This window comes from Myotis brandtii, unplaced genomic scaffold, assembly GCF_000412655.1.
Source record: "Myotis brandtii unplaced genomic scaffold, ASM41265v1 scaffold324, whole genome shotgun sequence".
NCBI classification, from domain to species: domain Eukaryota; kingdom Metazoa; phylum Chordata; class Mammalia; order Chiroptera; family Vespertilionidae; genus Myotis; species Myotis brandtii.
In genome coordinates, this window is record NW_005362439.1 from 3,711,605 (window position 1) to 3,731,006 (window position 19,402).

At 42.0% G+C, this 19,402-nt stretch overlaps 1 protein-coding gene across 1 annotated transcript in view; it reads right to left on the reverse strand.

Annotated features, from left to right (window-relative positions):
• Positions 1-16,479, reverse strand: part of CELF1 (CUGBP, Elav-like family member 1) — a 65,424-nt gene extending 48,945 nt beyond the window's left edge. Inside the window, exon 1 of the mRNA XM_005870836.2 lies at positions 16,450-16,479. The gene's annotated coding sequence lies outside the window, so the exon portion shown is untranslated. The remainder of the gene's footprint in view (positions 1-16,449) is intronic.
• Between the last annotated feature and the right edge of the window lie 2,923 nt (positions 16,480-19,402).

The following is a 19,402-nucleotide window of genomic DNA, read 5'->3' on the forward strand; positions in this document are numbered from 1 at the left end:
GAGTTGAGGGACCCCCCCCACCCCCCCGGGCACAAATTTAGTGCACTGGGCCTCTAGTATTTATATAAGAAAGGAATTACACATGGTTTGTACATAAACAGAACTCTGGAAGGATAAAGAAAAAACTGCTAACATAGCTGCAAATGTGAAATACTGGCTGAATTATTTACAAACTGATGTTACCTATTCCACAGTAAATTTTTATTGTTAATCCTCATCTGAGGATATTTTCCCATTGATTTTTAGAGAGTGAAGGGAAGGGCAGAGCCATAGAGAGAGAAACATTGATGTGAGAGAGACACATCAATTGGTTGCCTCCCACACGAGCCCCGACCAGGGCCAGGGATCAAACCTGCAACCAAGGTATATGCTTTTGACTAGAATCTAACCTGAGACCCTTTAGTCCGCGGGCTGATGCTCTATCCACTGAGAAAAACCAGCTAGGGCCATTCTACAGAAAAATTTTAAAAGAAAACTCTTGAAACTATGAGGGACAAAGTAAAGAAAAAGCCCAACCCATGCTGTTCCAAAAAGTATTTTTGTTTGTTTCCTGCTTTGCCTCAAACTTTTGTGTGGAAACAGCCATTGTCCAGGTGAATCCACAGTGTACCACAGTGAGCTGGGTAGTTATACTACACTGTTTGAAATTACCCCAGCAACTCCACTGATATTAAGGCTGGCCTATTTACAAAGTTTGGAGCCATTTTCAATCACTCAGCTGTACATCTGTGTGTACATTTTCTTCAATCAACCTTTTCTACCAGGCAAAGTGCACCAATAGCTGAATTCCAGTAAAGAAGACAAGGGACAGGGTGAGATAATATGTCAAAACAAGTTCTATAAATACAGCTTCTGGCCTAGTATCTCACAAAGGAATCAAACAGCTTCAAGCTTAAAAAGAAAAATCCTAGCTATGCAGTATCTTACTTGAAGGCTCTAGAAAACAGAAGAGGCCAGGGATCTGGAATCTTGTTTCTTACACCATATCTTGTCTCCCTCTCCCTAATATCAGAGGGAGGTTAAGATCAAATTGTAGATATAATTCCAGGTCAGCATCTCCCCACCTCTTCCCTTATCTTAGCCCCCAACTACCCAACTCATCAATATCCTTCACTGAGCTCACTCCACCTGTTAGGCAGATATGCCCAATACATACAACATATAACAGCCCTTCCACAGCACCTATCATCTAACTTGTATCATCTCTAAAACCACTGACCAAGTAGCCAAGAACCCTGCCTGTACCATCTGCCCCAAGCACATGGGCACTCAAGCAGGATGCTTCCATATGGCCCTGTCTCAGGAGGTTTATCCTGTTTTGTTGACAAGCAGGAAACTTTATTCAATCTTTACTGTTCTTAATATTATATCCTACAAAACTAGAAAAGACTTCTTTCTATGGAAATGATTTCTGGGACTGTTAGGTTATATGCCAAAAAGTACAAAAATTACTTTTGCTTCAGCCAGTCAGAGACTATGTTCAGGCTAGCCCTAGGGCAAATTCTAAATATCTTTAATACTATCACTTTTTTTAAAAAAGTTACTTTAATTATCGTGCTTTCATTACTCTCAAATTGTGCTCCTAAAAGCACTTCTGACCTTTAAACACGCATTTATATGATCTGTCCCCTCCTTCAAATCACTCCTTAAAAAAAAAAAATCATTGTTCCACAAAATTAAACTTGTCAGTGTTTTGATCCCATCAATGTATCTAGCTCTCTATCCCTCTCCCCTCCTCTCTGTAAAAAATCAATAAAATATATTAAAAAAAAAAAAATCATTGTTCCACAAAATTAAACTTGTCAGTGTTTTGATTTCATTTTTATGAAAACAAGCTCTTTAGCCCTAGCCAGTTTGGCTCAGTGGGTAGAGCGCCGGCCAGCGAACCAAAGGATCCTGGGTTCAATTCCAGTCACAGGCACATACCTCGGTTGCAGGCTCCTCCCCAGTCTAGGTCCTGGTCGGGGCTTGTGCAGGAGGCAACCAATCAATGTGTTTCTTTCACATAGATATTTCTGTCTGTCTTTCCCTTTCTCTTCCACTCTCTCTAAAAATCAATGGGAAAATATCCTCAGGTGAAGATTTAAAAAAATAGCTCTTTATAAAATGGGAGCTCTAGCAATCAAAAACACATGTAGAGAACATCCACTATAAACCCAGAGCTAGTCAGTACAAAAAAAGGCCCGATCCCTGTCTTTAATGAATTTGTAAGTCTTATTCAGAAGACATAACTTACACCACAAACAAAAAACATTGCATAGCATATATCCAAGAAAAGCATATCTGCCATCAATTTGAGAGAGAGACTAAAAAATATCTCAGGAGAACTGGTTCTTATTTCCTATCTAAATCACACATTTGTGCTATTCAATCATACTGTCTAAGATAGAGTATCATTTTTGCTACCCTCCAATGAAATTACCCAGCCTATCATAATTCTCCCATCATCATTTCTCTGAACAGACCTCCCTGTTATCCTATTCACACAGATCTAGTTAACGGGTTAGGCAAAACTTGTCAGTGCTCCTTCATGCTTCTGCTATGAGGGCTTCTCTTGAGAATGTGTAGTGCAGGGAACAAGAGTTAAGGAAGCTGAAATTCTGCTTTAGTATCTTCAGTAACAGTCTGGCACTAGCAGAGATAAACTAGTAATTTCAGGGATGCTCATGGACTTGTTATTTGCCTTGCAGCTCTTTATCATCAATAAATGAATTTGTTGATAGTGACCTGCAAAACCAAAGTCATATAGTCATTTTCATAAGGAAATTCTAAAACAAAACTGGGTTAGACTGATTCATGATTCAATAATACTATCTAATAAAAGGTAATATGCAAATTAACCATCACTCCATCACAAAGATGGTGCTGCCCAGTCCTCTCAGCCCTGCCAGAGTCCCCCAGTCCAGGGGGGGGAGGGGTGGCTGCTGAGAGCGGGCAGCGTGAGCGGACTGGGGGAATGCTTGCCTTGTCACTGTGGCGACAAGGCAAGCGGTCCACCCCGGACGCAGAGGGCCTCTGGGCAGCAGGCACGAAGCAGCCGGGGTGGGGGGGGACACTTGCGTCATTGCAGGCTGGGCTGAGGAGGACCCCGCCCCCTGCACAAATTTCGTGCACCAGGCCTCTAGTCCTAAATAATATTCCAAATGTTACAATAAATGTATACTGTCAGACTACAATACACTGCCGGGAGCCGGTCCATCCTTGCTGCTTGACACAGTCGCTGCAGAGAAGAAACATCTGCACAGCATATGTTTCAAGGGACCTGGCATATATGGCATACTGTTCTTAATATGTTTGCTCCCCTTAGCGCTATGTGTTTTAACCAAGGTCACCTCTCCGAGAAAGGTTGTTTCCCCAGGTAGGGATTTTTCCCTGAAGTTAGGGAGGGAATAAAACCCCTTAACTAAGTGCCAGGCGGGTAGTTAATCACTTTAACTACGAACAATCACGCTTAAGCTACATAATCTTTACTCCCTGGAATGGAGATAAGAAACGCCCGAACCTTTGGAATAGAAATTGATAGGATTAAAATCAACTGGTATAAATACAGATGTAACAAGACAACAGAGACAGAACCTAGGGAGAGAACCTGGCTGAAGAACCTAGAGACAGAACCTAGAGACAGAACCTAGCAAGAGAACCTGGGCTGAAGAACTAGACACAGAACCTAGACACAGAACCTAGCAAGAGAACATGGCAAAAGATCCTGGACAGAATCTGGCTACAGAATCTGGCTGGAGAACCTAGGCAGAACCTGGCGACTGAAGCTGCCCAGAGAATCTGGAGAACCTGACTAGAGATCCGGACTAGAACCTGGCCAGAACCTGGCTAGAACCTGGCCAGAGGAACCTGGCTATGCTGATCAACTGAACGCTGCCTCTGTGTCATTCCTTCTTCGCCAACTCCGTCCACACCTTTGGGGACCCCTGGACCCGGTGGGGTTGGACCCCAACAATACACCCTACCAGTCAGATTCTAGTCACACTGCTTTCTAATCCCAGTTTTGCCAATTACTAGCCAGGTAACTTTGGGTAAGTTGTTTAACTTCTTTATACTTGTTTCCTCATCTGTAAAGTGGTTATAGTTATAGATCTGCCTTACAGGACATTTATTAGAATTAAAGGATTTACATAACATTTAGACAGTACCTGGCACATGAAAGTTCAATAAATATTTCCTATCATTATTATTCCAGGTACTAACATTGGTGCTTATGGTGAGACAGGATGAGTCCCAAAAAGTTTTATTCTTTGACAAGATGATTAATAAAGATATTATGCCCTTCTTGGCAACTCTTAGTACCCATCTGGCATGGCTCAGTGGTTGAGTGTCAATCTATGAACCAGGAGGTCACGGTTTGATTCCCAGTCAGGGCACATGCCCAGGTTGCAGGCTCAATCTCCAGTGTGGTGGGTGTAGGAGGCAGCCCATCAATGATATTCTCTCATCACTGATACTTCTCTCTCTCTCTTCCTCCTCTCTCCCTCCCTAAAATCAATAAAAATATACATATTTTAAAAAAAATAAAAGGAAACGTGGAATAGAGATGTGCTAGCTACAGTGTCCTTTACTGAGGTTGAGCTATAATATCAAAGAGTTGTCACTGAGTTTAATCTCCAATGACATCCCCTACAAAGAGTATATAGTGATTCATGGTAAAAATGGGAAAACATTAGTAGGATGGTAAAATGAGATGGGTACCAAGAGTTGCCAAGAAGGGGAAGATGAAGCCTATTTAATACCACACTCAACAGAAAGTCATTTAATACACAGGACCCAGGAGAGACTCAGCACCAGGTCCTAGGCCCTAAACAAACACATGCACCCAAGGGGCAAAATTGATTCCTAAGTGATTCAGAGTCAGAATACATCAGCAAACATGTTTCTCTAACATTTGAAGTCCTTTTCTCTCCTCACCCACCACAGTTAGAAATATGTGCAGAGAACTTCTCATCCCTACTCAGCTGACAAATTCTATTCCCAAGTCTGTATGCTTATGACTCATGGGGGGTGGGGGAGGGGAGTAAAGTATAAAACAAACTTGAATTTAGACTTAAGTTGACTAAGAGTGAGGAATTCATTTCTATCTAATCAGAATATCTCATAACAAATCAAGAAAGCAGCCTTTAAAAATATAGTAACAAACTCAAGACGGTTTGGACATAGCCTGAAATCTGTCTACATGTCACGTCCCCTACTATTCCTTAAATAGACATGACACCAAAACACATTGCAAGCCCTCTGTGTAAGGCCCAACGTTACAAAGCACTCTGCATCAGTACAAACATAGCACAGGCCAAAGCAACAGGGTGTTTCCCACAGTTTCTGTCCCAGCAAATGGCCAACTTAAGAGGCTTCAGCCCCTACTACACAAAATCATTTCTTAAGGGTGCAGAGGTGTCTCAGCCTTTTCTGCTCAAACCTACATCAGGAAATTTGTATGCCAGAAAGGGAATTCATTTCCATCCCCAGAGAACTGACCTTTGTGATCAGTAGGAAAAAAAAAAAGGAAAAAATACCACACACACTACTATTTTAATGAGATAAGTTTCTAAGAGAGAACCCAAAGACCATTTCTGACATTGTATTTTACCAACTTGGCATCCTCTCTCTAAAACATATTTTGTTAAATAATACAAATCTTGCCTCCTCACCCCATCCCAGAAATTCTGAAACATTCTCTATAATTTATAATTGCCAAAACAAAACAAAGCCAAACAAGTCACCTCTTTAACTTGAAAATCTGAGTCCTCCACAGAAATGTACACAGACAGACAGATGGACGCATGCAAGAACACAGACTTCGAGCCCTGGCTGAGCCCTGAGCAGGCCTGAGCCGGTATGGGTGCACAGGGCAGCCACACAGGCCTAGCTAGTGGGCTGCGCCTGCTGTTGCTGTACAAATATAGAAACCTGAAAAGTGGAACAGGAGCTTTAGCAGAACAGATTTTGCTCCGTGCTCAGAGAGGGAGGAGCAGAAGACCAGAACAGCTTTACCCATACATGGTTGCTGAAAGGGGGCATTAGTGAAAGCCCAATTATCTCACACACATGCACTCTGTTCACATGCTCCAGACAAAAAAACAAAACCATGCAGGCTGGTACTTGAAGGAAGGTTTGAGAGACTGTATTTCAATTAAGGAACTTCCCAATAATTTCAGTCACTTACACCAAGAATCCCTCAGGCCAGGGAAACAGAAAAGACATTGTAAAAACTTTACTGGGTCAGATTCTTACCAGCTCAGCAGTATACGTGAGGCTTAATTTATCATTTAAAATCTGAAATTTAACACAAAGAAAAGTTACTGCTTTTTCCCATATTTGTGAATGAGCTTAATCTTTACGGACCGCTTACTGTTTTCAGAAAGAAGGTCTCACTCCAATTTTCAGACTATATATTGGGGTCTCTTTTTTCTGGTAAGAAGTTAAAATAATTTCTGATATAATATTAAAAATGTATTTCCCAGGATGCGGGCTTATAAAATGTACTTATATTCCCAAAATTACGTTGCTTGGAACAATTCATTCAGATTTATCTCAGTGTGAAATATATGAAAAGCCTAATTTCTGATCAGAGTGAATGCTCCAAAGATAAACACATGGCTTTGCCCTGGTCAGTGTAGCTCAGTTGGTTGAGTGTAATCCCATTGCATGTTCGATTCCTAGATTACAGAGTACATGCCCAGATTCTGAGCTTGATCCCCAGTAGGGGGCGTGCAGGAGCTAGCCAACTGATGTTTCTCTCTCTCCTGCCCTCTTCCTTCCTCTCTCTAAAAATCAACTTAAAAAAATAATTTTTTTAATGCATGGCTGAGCCCTAGCCGGTTTGGCTCAGTGGCTAGAGTGTCGGCCTGTGGACTGAAGGGTCCCGGTTTGATTCCAGTCAAAGGCACATGCCCAGGTTGCAGGCTCGGTCCCCAGTAGGGGGCATGCAGAAGGCAGCCGATCAATGATTTTCTCTCATCATTGATGTTTCTATTTCTCTCCCTCTCCCTTCCTCTCTCTGAAATCTATACTAATAAAAGGGTAATATGCTAATTAGAGCGGATGTCCATCCATACAAAGCCACAGCGGCTGTGAGGGCCTAGGGCAGGCGCTGCGCGGGAGAGGCGGGCCGCAGCTCAGGCTGCTTGCGGCGGCTGCAAGGGCCCAGGCTCAGACAGCCCGCAGCTCAGGCTGCTTGCGGCGGCTGCAAGGGCCCAGGCTCAGACAGCCGCGGTGGCAAGCAGGCAGTAGCAGCAGCTGCAGCGCCTTCCCCTGATTGGCCAGGGTGCCTCCTGCAGAGGGAGGCCAGACTGTGGCTTAGGTGGGGGCAAGGCAGAGGCAGTTAGGGGCGATCAGGCCAGGAGGGGGGCAAGGTAGGGGCTATCAGGCCTGCAGGCAGGTGAGCGGTTAGGAGCCAGCAGTCCTGGATTGCAAGAGGGATGTCCGACAATCAGACATCCCCCAAGGGGTTCCAGATTGGAGAGGGTGCAGGCCAGGCTGAGGGACCCCCCACCCCCGGGCATTAATTTCGTGCACTGGGCCTCTAGTCAAATATTAAAAAAAAGAAACACACAGCTGAATGGATCAAATGATTCTGTGCTTTAGCTCTTAATGAATAAACCAAGTACTTCACACTATCTATATATTTATCTATTCAGTATTATATGGGCTATAGAACAAATATACACCATACTATCAATTAACCCCAATACTTATTAGTATAACCTAGTTCTTGGATAAGATAACAAGAAATAATAAAGGCTGATAGTATATGACTAGAACTAAAACGTGGAGTACAAACTATAAATGCTATGCAAACAGAAAGACTGAGGACAGACAGGCCTACACACTCCAGGGGTTCTACCTACCAGCACACTCACTAAGGGAACCTACAGTTATCTTAAACTAGAGGCCCAGTGCACAAAATTCGTGCACGGATAGGGTCCCTAGGCCTGGTTGGCAATCAGGGCCAATTGGAGCCTTCTGGCTGCCGGCCGGGGGCCTTCCTTCATTCTGCGCTGCCCCCTGGTGGTCAGCACATGTCATAGCAAGCGATCGTCATAGCGAGCAATCAAACTCCCAAGGGGACAATTTGCATATTAGGCTTTTATATATATAGATGTGAGGATATAGGATTTGGACTACATGATTTCTAAGGTCCCTCCCTTCCTGAAATTTCTTTAGCACAGCGGTTCTCAACCTGTGGGTCGCGACCCCTTTGGCGGTCGAACGACCCTTTCACAGGTGTCATCGCCTAAGACCATCCTGCATATCAGATATTTACATTACGATTCATAACAGTAGCAACATTACAGTTATGAAGTAGCAATGAAAATAATTTTATGGTTGGGTCACAACATGAGGAACTGTATTTAAAGGGCCAGAAGGTTGAGAACCACTGCATTTAGCACATAATTTAAAAATGTAAAGTAACTTAAACCTAAAATGTTTCACAGTAGTATGAAATTATTATCACACTGTTCCTGAAGGCAAAACTAGTTTTTTTCCCCAACCAAAGAGAGAGCGTAGTCTAAAGAAAGATACAAATACACTCAGCATCCACTCTAACATCTCTAACTTTCAGGAAAATATTCTTCCATCTCAGAAATCTCTCCCTAGTACCACTATTTAGAGAAAAACAAGTACCTGCCATGGAGAAACAAAATGGAGGAACTAAAAAATGTTGATGCTGATATACTCTGAGATCCTCAATTACAAAACATTGCTCAAGTCATCCAGTCATGAAGTGAGCTCCAGAGAAAAGAGCACTGCCCAGCTCCTTTCCATCACTGAGTTGTCTGAAGTACATGTGTACACAATCCCAAGTTTATGGGGCATAAATACACAAATATACTAGGTAGCCCCCCAACAACACACTTTCCCTAAAACTTAAAGAAAATCCTTAAGATTTTACTGGTCCACCATAATTACTTACTTTAATACATTTTATTAGCAAATTAAACATTTGAAATTTTCTCTTTGCCCCTTATAGGTAATATAGCGGTAATGAACAAAAGATGCTCAATGATAGCACATACCTAGATCTCCTAGTGCAAGGCAGAGCCCCATTCATACCGTTTGATATACTGAAAAGAACACAGCAGGATTCCTACAATAGTGGCACTTCATGTCCCAGAAAACACAGGTATACAAGTGTTCAACATTTTATTAAAAACCTCTTAACTGTGTATAGCGACTTATATATTTTAATTTTTCCGAGCAGCCGTTACAGCAACTTTGATTCTTCAAAGAGTAGCTTAATGTGAATTGATATGCTATTTTGGTGAGTTAAGATCACAGCTTTAATTACCTGTTATGAACTTTATTAAGGTTACTTTAAGTGGCCCAGATGGTGTTGCTCAGTGGTTGAGTGTCGACCCCGTGCTAATAAGAAGTCAACAATTGGATTCCCAGTCAGGGCACATGTCCAGGTTTGTGGGCTTGCAGGAGGCAGCCGATCAATGTTGATATTTCTCTCTCATCACTGTTTCTGACTCTCCCTTTCTCTGAAATCAATAAAAACATTTAAGAAAATAATAATAATGTATTCCAGTATTGGCCAGTGTGTTAAGTGGTTAGTATCTGCCCGAGCACCAAGGGGTTGAGGGTTTGATTCCCAGTCAAGGGCATGTACCTGGGTTGCAGGTTCAATCCCCAGCCCTGGTCAGGGCCCATGTGGGAGGCAACCGATATATTTGTCTCTCTCACATTGATGTTTATCTATCTCTCTCTCCCCCGCCCTTCCCTGCCTCCCTTCCACTCACTCTAAAAATCAACAGAAAAAATATCTTCCAGTGGGGATTAACAAAAAATAAAATAAAAAATAATGTATTCTGATTCAAACTACACCTAATTTTTTTTTGTTTTTTAAATATATATTTTTTTTAATTATATTTTTATTGATTTCAGAGAAAGGGAGAGGGAAAGATAGAAACATCAATGCTGAGAGAGAATCACTGATCAGCTGCCTCCTGCATGCCCCCCACTGGGGATCAAGCCTACAACCTGGGCCTTCACCCTAAATTGGAATCAAACCATGACCTCCTGGTTCATAGGTTGATGCTCAACCACTGAGCCATGCCAGCTGGGCTAACCTGAATTGTTTTTAGATGACAAACATCACAATGCTTTTTTCAAAAAAGTTTTGAGCCCTGGCCAGTTTGGCTCAGTGGATGGAGCGTTGGCCTGCAGACTGAGGGGTCCCAGGTTCAATTCCCGTCAGGGTCATGTGCCTTGGTTGTGGTCACATACCCAGTGGGAGGTGTGCAGGAGGCAGCTGATCGGTGTTTCTCTCTCATCGATGTTTCTAGCTCTCTATCTCTCTCCCTTCCTCTCTGTAAAAAGTCAATAAAACATATTTAAGAAAAAGTTTTGAAGCCATTTTACCACCACTACAAGCTCTTCTCAGGGGGCTTACAGGAGAGAATAATTCCTTAGATGTGCTTAGAGATAATCCACTAGATCAGTGATTCCCAAAGTGGGCGCTACCGCCCCCCGGTGGGCGCTGCAGCGATCCAGGGGGGCGGTGATGGCCACAGGTGCATTTGGGGGCGATGAGTAACTGCTATTAAAATTTAAAAAAAAATTAATTTCCAGGGGCTGAGTAATATTTTTTCTGGAAAGGGGGCGGTAGGCCAAATAAGTTTGGGAACCACTGCACTAGATAATCCCTCTCTTTCCAGGTGCACTTTTTTGTTAAATTTACAGCTTCCAGTTTCCTACTTCTAATCCTACCATGTAGCAAAGAGAGTAACAGGAGACAGCTACACAGGGGAAAAAAACTAGAGCATGGAAGGTAAGAATGAAGAAGACTGATAATAGACAAAGAAGCTACCCATCCAGATAGCAAGAGGGGATGTATAAAAATGGCCACTGCCTAATATCTCAATTTGTAAAAAGTACATTAGATAACAAAAAACGAGCTTTCCTCTAGGACAGCAGTTGCCAACCGGTGGTCCACAGACCACTGGTGGTACACGAGGTCCAAAAGGTTGGCGACCACTGCTCTAGGAAACAAAAGGAAAAAAAGTGTCTGCTACTGAACCATTTAAGCCTAAAACTTTTAGGTTCTCATGGCAACCTAAGTCATCACACTGCACATACTGTATATAAAGCACATATTTAGAGGCTTAACTAGTAAACTCAAAATGTGACATATGTGCAATGTGGGCGACAACATTATTCTGGGAACTTTAACTTTAAAATCTTCCAACTTTTATTTTGCAGCCCCAAAGATGATATAATAGTCAACTATGCAGAAGGTACAAGCTCAAGGAAGAAGAGATACAAAGAACATAAATAGAAGCAGAGATGAAAGACAAGAAAATCCAGGCTATCAGAAAAAGTTTCTGAACACAGCTCTCCCCCACTGTGAATCAACTTGTAAATGGAGGCTTAAAAAAACAAGATTGCTAATGAGCACATATATCAAGATAGCATTTGGAATACTCTTCAACAAGGGCCCAGTCAAAAGAGTAAGACCACAGATCAGACCATTTGGTAAATGTGGCACTGACTGCAAGGCAGTCTGAAGAGGTTGATGTTCTTTTTTTTTTTTTTCTTTCTAGGAGCTCATGGAATATAGCTGTTTAGAATCAAGAAGCAATATCAGAGCCAAAAGGATGGCTGTGGGTCATGGGAGTTGGGGAGGAGGGAAGCAGACTTTAAGAAAAAAGGTTTGTTTATCCATGTGCCTATTGATGAATACTTGGGTTGTTTCCAGATTTTGGCTACTACAAATACAGCTAATATGTTTGCATACAAAAATTTGTCTGGACATATAACTTCATTTTTTTAAATATATTTTATTGATTTTTTACAGAGAGGAAGGGAGAGGAATAGAGAGTTAGAAACATCGATGAGAGAGAAACATTGATCAGCTGCCTCCTGCACACTCCCCACTGGGGATGCGCCCGAAACCAAGGTACATGCCCTTGACTGAAATCGAACCTGGGACCCTTCAGTTCGCAGGCCGACGCTCTATCCACTGAGCCAAATCAGTTAGGGCTACCTTCATTTATCTTGGATTAATATCTGGGTATGGAATGGCCAGACTGTGTAGTAAGTACATGTTTAACTTTTTTAAAAATATATATTTTTATTGATTTCAGATAGGAAGGGAGGAGAGAGACAGAAACATCAACAATGAGATATAATCAGTGATCAACTGCTGCCGGAAGCCGGTCCATTCTTGCTGCTTGACACAGTCGCTGCAGGAATGAAACATCTGCACAGCATATGTTTCAAGGGACCTGGCGTATATAGCATACTGTTCTTAATATGTTTGCTCCCCTTAGTGCTATGTGTTTTAACCAAGGTCACCTCTCCGAGAAAGGTTGTTTCCCCAGGTAGGGATTTTTCCCTGAAGTTAGGGAGGGGATAAAACCCCTTAACTAAGTGCCAGGCGGGTAGTTAATCACTTTAACTACAAACAATCATGCTTAAGCTACATAATCTTTACTCCCTGGAATGGAGATAAGAAACGCCTTAACCTTTGCAATAGAAATTGACAGGATTAAAATCAACTGGTATAAATACAGACGTAACAAGACAATAAACATCAGAACTTCGCTGGAGATCCTGACCAGAACTTGGCTGGAGATCCTGGACAGAACTTGGTTGGAGATCCTGGCTAGGCTGCTGATCAACTGAACGCTGTCTCCATGTCATTCCTTCTTCGCCGACTCCGTCCACACCTTTGGGGACCCCTGGACCTGCTGGGGTTGGACCCCAGCAAACTGCCTCCTGCACGCCCCCCATTGGGGATCGAGTCCCCAACCCGGGCATGTACCCTTGACTGGGATTGAGTCCAGATCCTTCAGTCCAAAGGCTGACACTATCCACTGAGCCAAACCAGCTAGGGCTATGTTTAACTTTTTAAATAAAATTGTCAAACCACTTACCAATAAAAGAAAGGGGGCGGGGGCAGGGAGACCACTTACCAATAAAAGAAAGGGGGCGGGGGGGGGGGCAGGGAGAGAAAGGACATGACAGTCTGACATCATCCTGTCTCATGCCTCACTAGGGAACAAAATAAAGATGTAACATTCAGTTTCTCATTTACTATATGATCCATGGATGGGATACTTCCATCTGTCTGCCCTTAAGAACTCCATTATGCCCTGACTGGTTTGGCTCAGTGGAAAGAGCGTCAGCCTGCAGACTGAAAGGTCCCAGGTTTGATTCCGTCAAGGGCATGTACCCCCCAGTGGGGGGTGTGCTCAAGGCAGCTGATTGATGTTTCTAACTATCCCTCTCCCTTCCTCTCTGTAAAAAATCAATAAAAATATATTTTTTTTAAAAAAAGAACTCCATTATGATCCAAACATTTCTTCTAAATGACTTGAAGATGCTATGCTATGAATGCTGCTTTAACACCACATTTTCATGCCACTTCTGCTAAGGTTAAATTACTCCTACTTTTCAGTAAAAACAGTAAACAGTTTAGGTAGGGAACACAAATAGTATCTCATCAGGGTGGTTAACCGGTGTGCCTATTTTCCTAAAGCATTCAAAAGTAAGAACTTTTTGCCCTAGCTCAGTGGTCGGTAAAACTCATTAGTCAACAGAGCCAAATATCAACAGTACAATGACTGAAATTTCTTTTGAGAGCCAAATTTTTTAAACTTAAACTATATAGGTAGGTACATTGTTATTAATTTAATTAGGGTACCCCTAAGGCTTAGGAAGAGCCACACTAAAGGGGCCAAAGAGCCGAATGTGGCTCGTGAGCCGCAGTTTGCCTACCACGGCCCTAGCTGGTTTGGCTTAATGGATAGAGCGTCAGCCGGGGGACTGAAGGGTCCCAGGTTTGACCCCAGTCAAGGGCACATGCCCAGGTTGAGGGCTCGATCCTCAGTGGGGGGCATGCAGGAGGCAGCTGATCAATGATTCTCTCTCACCACTGATGTTTCTATCTCCCTCTTCCTCTCCCTTCCTCTCTGGAGTCAATAAAATATATATTTACACACACACACACACACACACACACACACAAGCTAGAGGCCCAGTGCACGAATTCGTGCACCAGTAGGGTCCCTTGGCCTGGCCTGAGGGATCAGGCCGAAACCGACTCTTCAGCATCCCCTGAGCAGTCCCAGATTGTGAGAGGGCACAGGCCAGGCCAAGGGACCCCACCAGTGCATGATCGGGGCCAGGGAGGGACCCGGGAGGTTGGCCAGCCGGGGAGGGACCACATGGGAGGGGCTCCAGGGCATGTCCGGCCCAACTCGCTCAGTCCTAATCAGCTGGACCCCAGCAGCAAGCTAACCTACCAGTCGGAGCGTCTGCCCCCAATGGTCACTGCACGTCATAGCGAGCCATAGCAAGTGGTTGAGCAGCCTTAGCATATCATTAGCATATTACGCTTTGATTGGTTGAACGGCCGACTGGACACTTAGCATATTAGGCTTTTATTACATAGGATATAAAAAAGTAAACACTAAAAAAAAAAGTACGAACTTCTGGAATGAGACAGTGAATTCATATTCACATTACTGATTACTAGTTTACTCATTGGTTGAGCACTGACCTATGAACCAGGGAGTCATGATTCAATTCCCAGTCAGGGTACATGCCCGGGTTCCAAGCTTGATCCCCAGTGTGGGGCGTGCAAGAGGCAGCCAATCAATGATTCTCATCATTGATGTTTCTATCTCCCTCTCCCTCTTCCTTCCTCTCCGAATAAAAATATATTTTAAAAAATTATACTACCACATGAAAGGGAGTGGCTACAAAAATAAATTATTCCATTACTCTTACAAGACTGGGCCTCAATAAGCAAGAAAAGTCCAGGAAGATACTGCAGCATTTGGACTATATGGACTGGTTCTGTCCTAGGATGCCCCAAATAAGTGACTGTCTTCACTGAGGTAGCTTGACTCAAGTTTCCTTGTTTACAAAAGGGTAAGTATGCAGTCATATCTCTTCCTCTCGCCCTCTCCCCATGGTCTGTCTCTACCTCTCCTGCCCACAATCAATGTGAAGTCTTTTTCCCCCCCTTAAATATATTTTTATTGATTTCCGAGAGGAAGGGAGAGGGTGAGAGGGGGGGGGGAGGGAGAGGGAGAGGGAGAGGGAAACATCAATGATGAGAGAGAATCATTGATTGGCTGCCTCCTGCAGGCTCCTCACTGGGAATTGAGCCTGCAACCCAGACATGTGCCCTGATCAGGAATTGAACCGTGATCTTTTGGTTCGTAGGTTGACACTCAACCACTGAACCATGCCGGCTGGGCTCTTTTGATACTCTTTAGCTCACAATCATTTCATCATATTAAGTTCATTATAAGGTACTTTAAGCTGAACATAGCATTCATCATCTCTTTCCTCCCACCGGTTAAAGAACTAGTTTGCTCCAAATATGGCATTGTTTCCTCAAAGTCCTAGGTTAGGTGTAACATAATTCTTTTAATGAATTATCTGTCCTGTCATGACTGACACGCATGACTTAAATGGAGATAAACAGGCTAATGAAAAACACTCGGGTTTGATTTTCAACTGCTCTTTACTAAGGGGAGAAAAACAACGCATATAGCTTTACAGTGGGAAATCCATGTAAAACTGCATTCTCTTTGAACTTAGGCAGTGGGTTTTTAGGTAGCCCAACCTGAGGAAAGGGGGAAGAGGCAGAGGCCGCCTGTCCAGAATATAGAACAGATTCTTTCCTTGGGTAGAAAGTTTCCCTGCACAATCTCTAAGGTCCTTTCCTAACCTCAGAAAATGAGGCTTTATTTATGAAAAGTAAAGCATGGTAAATGCAATGCATGGGTGGGGACAACAGAACAGGTATGCCAGAAAATTAGATGGGCTGGAATCCTGCTTCTGCTTCTATGTGAACCTAAGTATCGCATTTCAGTTCTCTCATTTGCAAAATGAAAAGATTAGAGAAAAATCTCTAAAGATTCCAACATTCTGAGACTATGGCTTCCTTCTATGCCTACCCCAGCCACCACTTTTTCAACTACTGCACCTTACCATAATTAGGCAGCTTTTTAAAGCATCTAATTAATGGAACACAGAATTAAAACCTTAAACTTTCTATTTCTGGCTCACTGCAAATGTACAACAGCATTTTATCAAAAAGTAGTTAATGCCACACAGTTCTTGAGATACTGGCTTTTCTTTGAACCCCAATGACAGTTACACAGTGACAAGTTGTAAGCAAGGAGGCTGTTACCATGGAGACCCACTAGGATTCCTGGGGGTGGATCCAGCAGGCCTTTTCTTCCCCCTCCACCCCTTCTTCTTTTTCATGTCAAAGCATTGTTTTTTATGTTCTGGATCTGGCAAATTCAGAAAGCCTGATCTGCTTTTTCTTCAGCAAGCTTCCTTCAAGAAATATAACCATGTAACATACAGTTCTGAAGAAATAAAACTGTTTTAGTGATTCTCTTGCAAAAGAGCTAAATATATTCAAGTCTTAATCTTTCCTCTCCCTATTCATAAAAACAATTAAATACAAACCCAATGACGTTTCAGTGACCTATATATGCTGCCACTTCTTTCCAAACCATCATATTGCATAAATTATATTATTTAGTATCTTCTCTGTCAAGACTGCCAAGTTCTTCAAAGCAAGTTTCTACTCAGGAAGTTTCAGCTTCCCTATATATATTAGAAGTATAACAGACACACAAAATATAATTATAATAAATCAAAATTATTATAAAATAGATCAAACTGATTAAATGAGAAAAGTATAAGTTTAAATTCCAAGTCTGCTCCAAAGTTATTGTGTGTCCACAAAGGGTCTATAATTCAGGGATATGAACGGCCACTCCCAGCTAAATGTGGGCTACCACTCAGCTCTCCCAAGACACATTCTGTTAGAAGACACCTTAAGAAAACAGATCATTTACAAATCTGATCTGTGCATTTGGTTTGTTCAGAGACGTAAAGCAGTCAGAATTCAAAAGGAAGACTTCATTCTGTTCCAAGAAGCATACAACATTTTTCTAAGTTGTATGCTTCTTGGAACAGAGTGAAGTCTTTCTCTAGGTCTTACTTAGCTCAGAGCAAAGTTACACCAGACAGATGATCATTAATAAATAAAAATAGCACTTGATTTCATAGTAATAATTGAGAACTTCAACTATCCTAGGCCTGATCCACAATAACTTGCAAGCTAGAAAGTACCAGAAACAAAGCTCAAAAAGCGTCCCTGTGCACGTCGGTGTGGCTCAGTGGTTGAGCATTGACCCATGAACTAAGAGATCACTGACCAGTTTGATTCCTGATCAGGGCACATGCCTGTGTTTCTGGTGGGATCCCCAGTAGTGGGCGAGCAGGAGGCAGCCGAGCAATGATGTTTCTCTCATTGATGTTTCTGTCTTTGTATCCCTGTTCCTTCCTCTCTCTAAAAAAATAAAATAAATTTTTAAAAAGTGTCCCTGCACTCATAAGTCTTTCCTTAATCTCAAATTAATAATCATTAAAAAGCCTAAATATAAATGTCACTAAGATAAAATGAGTTGAAAACCAAATTTTATAACCATATTTTAAAACAGAAATCAAGAATTCACAAGCCCAAAGGGGAAAAAATGATCTAAGGAGATAGGATATGCCATCAACTAAAGGTAAGCAACAGGCATCAAGATATTCCATAGCAATATTGTATCGGGTTTTTATACATTTATTCACCTAAGCTTTCTTCCTGTAGCAGGTCCAAAAGGGTCATTTTTAAATAGTTTCCCAATCCCATTGCCACAATCTATAACACAAATTAGATCAGTAAAGAAGTTTGCAGGCTTTTTAAATTGCACTTGTAAATGTATCCAGAGGCTATTAGACAGAAACAGCATATATTAAAACCAATAAATACATAATAAACATGCCCAGCTGGAATGGCTCAGTTGGTTAGAGGGTCGCCCTGTGCACTGAAAGGTTTCGGGTTGATTTCCTGGTCAGGGCACACACATAGGTTGCCGGTTCAATCCCTGTCAAAGCACCTACAGAAGGCAGCCAATGGACGTTTGTTTCCTTGTTTGTTTCCCTCCTTCCTGCCTTTTCTTCTTCCTCTTCCTCTTCCTCTTCCTCCTCCTCCTCCTCCTCCTTCTCTTTCTCTTTCTCTTTCTCTCTCCTCTCACCTTCCTCCCTCCCACTCTCTTTAAGAAAAAATCAATGGGAAAAAAACCCTCCAATGAGGATTAACCCAAAAAGGCCTCCTCTCTCTCTAAGAATGTCCTTATGATATCTTTCATGATTATTTCCCATACATTTGAAAGGAGAAGAGTGAAGGAGAAGCCCAGAGGACATTTTTGCCACACTAGTTTAATATCAGAGTCTAAAAACAAAAAAAAGAGAGACTCAGGTGACAGGACATGAGAGAAGGCAAACCCCTGGATGCTTTATTCATTTTTACTACTGGTTTACAATTTCCTTGATTTTATTTTTAAATGCATGTCTTGGCCAGAAAAGTAAGAGAGCACAGACTGCCAGCAATATCAGATTCTCCTTTTCTTATTCTCTGGGGCTACAGAAAACAGAGCCAGAATCAGGGTTGTCTAAGAGCCTTCTGATTTTGTTCAAGCAATATACAATATGAGGTTTCAAGATCACAGAACTATACAAAGGCTTTTATAGCACAAATCTTAGCCAACTTAATGTCTTTCAGTGGAAAGCTGCTTACTTTTTTCTTCCACCCAGAAAACTCCTTGGAGCTTTAAAGTACTTTATCTTCAAAAAGCAATAATTTGAACAAACAAGAAATTCACAGAATTTCAATTTTAATGTTTTCTTCCTATTCCTAGTCCTTATTACTAATCTATCTCAAAACATAAAAGTGCCATTAGATCAAATATGGACTATTCAACATATATTTATTTAGTATCGACTTTATGCAAAGCCCCGATACAAGTAAGCACTGAGGACTGTAAAACTTCTATTCACAGCATTCAGTTTAATACTATGTACATACTACATGAAGGCATAACATTGTTTAGGTACACATTTACAACCACTTGGCCTCCAGTGTCAAGTAATGTCTTCCAGCTTTTTCTACCCTGCAATACTATTCCTTCTTGGTTGTATACAAATCCACATTTCAAAGCTGGCTCCTGTCGTTTTTTAATTCCTGCTCATTAATTAATATTACAGGGAAATTGTACATTTTTCTGGAATAAAGTCTTTCAACTTAAACTAAATGATCACAGGAAGAAAAATCAAATTAGAAGCATTAAATTGTCTTTCTCAGAGTTTCCCTCCCTTCTTCATTAACATTTCTCAAAGAAAAAAACTCCACTGTGATGCTCCTATTACAGATCATTTGTGAAGTTACTGAGCAGAGACCAGACAGACTCCATCAACTGGGCACACAGCCACTCACCATTACCCTTTGTTTAAAGTCTCAACTGCCATTCAACCCACATCATTGTATTCCACTCAAGTCCATTAACCTTTTTTAAAAGAGAAAACAAAC